Source organism: Cebus imitator, unplaced genomic scaffold, assembly GCF_001604975.1.
Source record: "Cebus imitator isolate Cc_AM_T3 unplaced genomic scaffold, Cebus_imitator-1.0 Scaffold0, whole genome shotgun sequence".
Classification (NCBI taxonomy): domain Eukaryota; kingdom Metazoa; phylum Chordata; class Mammalia; order Primates; family Cebidae; genus Cebus; species Cebus imitator.
Window position 1 is genome coordinate 9,008,899 of NW_016107315.1, and position 1,953 is coordinate 9,010,851.

The 1,953-nt window shown below is 46.2% G+C and overlaps 1 non-coding gene across 1 annotated transcript; it reads right to left on the bottom strand.

The window, feature by feature from the left end:
- Positions 1–320: 320 nt before the first annotated feature.
- LOC119470487 lies at positions 321–453 on the bottom strand. The gene has a single exon (XR_005199403.1). It is a non-coding gene; the product is annotated as a small nucleolar RNA SNORA9 (small nucleolar RNA).
- Between the last annotated feature and the right edge of the window lie 1,500 nt (positions 454–1,953).

Here is a 1,953-nt window from a genome sequence, read left to right on the forward strand (position 1 = left end):
AGTCTCATCTGAGACGAGGCAGGTCCCTTCCGCCTATGAGTCTGTAAAATCAAAAGCAAGCTAGTTACTTCCTAGACACAATGGAGGTATGGGTATTGAGTAAACACAGCCTTTCCAAAACAAAGGGGTTATAGGCCCCAAAGCAAGTCTGAAATCCAGCAGGGCAGACACATCTTTTTTCTTTTTTTCTTTGTTTTTCTCTTTGTCTTTGTCTTTTTTCTTTTTTTCTTTATGCTTTTTCTTTTTTCTTATTTTCTTTTTTCTTCATTTTTTTCTTTCTTTTTTTTTTCCTTTTTTTCCTTTTTCTTTTTTTTCCTTCTCATTGTCTGAAACTTCTATAACCTTGCTCTACACAGAGTAGGGCAAGGCCTCAAACCATTTCAAAACTGTTCTGGCAAGCACTATAGGAATGCACAGGGTCACTGCAGACCCAAGCATGCTAGAGGCTTGCTAGGCGATCAAATCTTAAAGTTCCAAAATGATCTCCTTTGACTCCATGTCTCACATCCAGGTCATGCTGAAGCAAGAGGTGGGTTCCCATGGTCTTGGACAGCTCTTCCCCTGTGGCTTTGCAGGGTACAGCCTCCCTCCTAGCTGCTTTCACGGGCAGGCATTGAGTCTGTGGTCTGTGGCTTTTCCAGGCACATGGTGCAAGCTGTCAGTGGGTCTACCATTTTGGGGTCTGGAGAACAGTGGCCCACTTCTCACAGCTCCACTAGGCAGTGCCTCAGTATGGACTCTGTGTGGGAGCTCCAACTCCACATTCCCCTTCTGCACTGCTCTAGCAGATGCTCTCCATGAGAGCCCCACCTCTGCAGCAAACTTCTGCCTGGACATCCAGGCATTTCCATACATCCTCTGAAATCTAGGTGGAGGTTCCCAAACCTCAGTTCTTGACTTCTGTGCACTTGCAGACTCAACACCATGTGGAAGCTGCCAAAGCTTAGGGCTTACACCCTCTGAAACCATGGTCTGAGCTCTACATTGGTCCCTTTCAGCCATGGCTGGAGTGGCTGGGACACAAGGCACCAAATCCCTAGACTACACACAGCTAGGGGACTCTGGGCTTGGCCCATGAAACCATTTTTTCCACCTAGGCCTCTGGGCCTGTGATGGGAGAGACTGCTGTGAAGATCCCTGACATGCCCTGGAGACATTTTCCCCATTGTTTTTGGGATTAACATTTGACTCCTCACTACTTATGCAAATTTCTGCAGCTGGCTTGAATTTCTTCTCAGAAAATAGGTTTTTCTTTTCTGCTGCATTTTCAAGCTGCAAACTTTCCAAACTCTCATGCTCTGTTTCCCTATTAAAACTGAAGGCCTGTAATCCCAGCACTTTGGGAGGCTGAGGGCGGCAGATCACGAGGTCAAGAGATCAAGACCATCCTGGCCAACATGGTGAAACCCCGTCTCTACTAAAAATACAAAAATTAGCTGGGCGTGGTGGTGTGTGCCTGTAGTCCCAGCTACTCAGGAGGCTGAGGCAGGAGAATTGCTTGAACCTGGGAGGTGGAGGTTGCAGTCAGCCAAGATTGTGCCACTGCACTCCAGCCTGGTGCCTGGCAACAGAGTGAGACTCTGTCTCAAAAAAAAAAAAAAAAACTGAATGCCTTTAACAGTACCCAAGTCACCTCTTGAATACTTTGCTACTTAGAAATTTCTTCTACCAGATACCCTAAATCATCTCTCTCAAGTTCAAAATTCCACAAACCTCTAGGGAAGGGGCAAAATGCCACCAGCCTCTTTGCTAAAACATGACAAGAGTCATCTTTGCTCCACTTCCCAACAAGTTCCTCATTTCCATCTGAGACCACCTCAACCTGGACTTTATTGTCCATATTGCTATCAGCATTTTGGGCAAAGCCATTCAACAAGTCTCTAGGAAGTTCCAAACTTTCCCACATTTTCCTCTCTTCTTCTGAGCCCTCCAAACTGTTCCAACCTCTGCCTG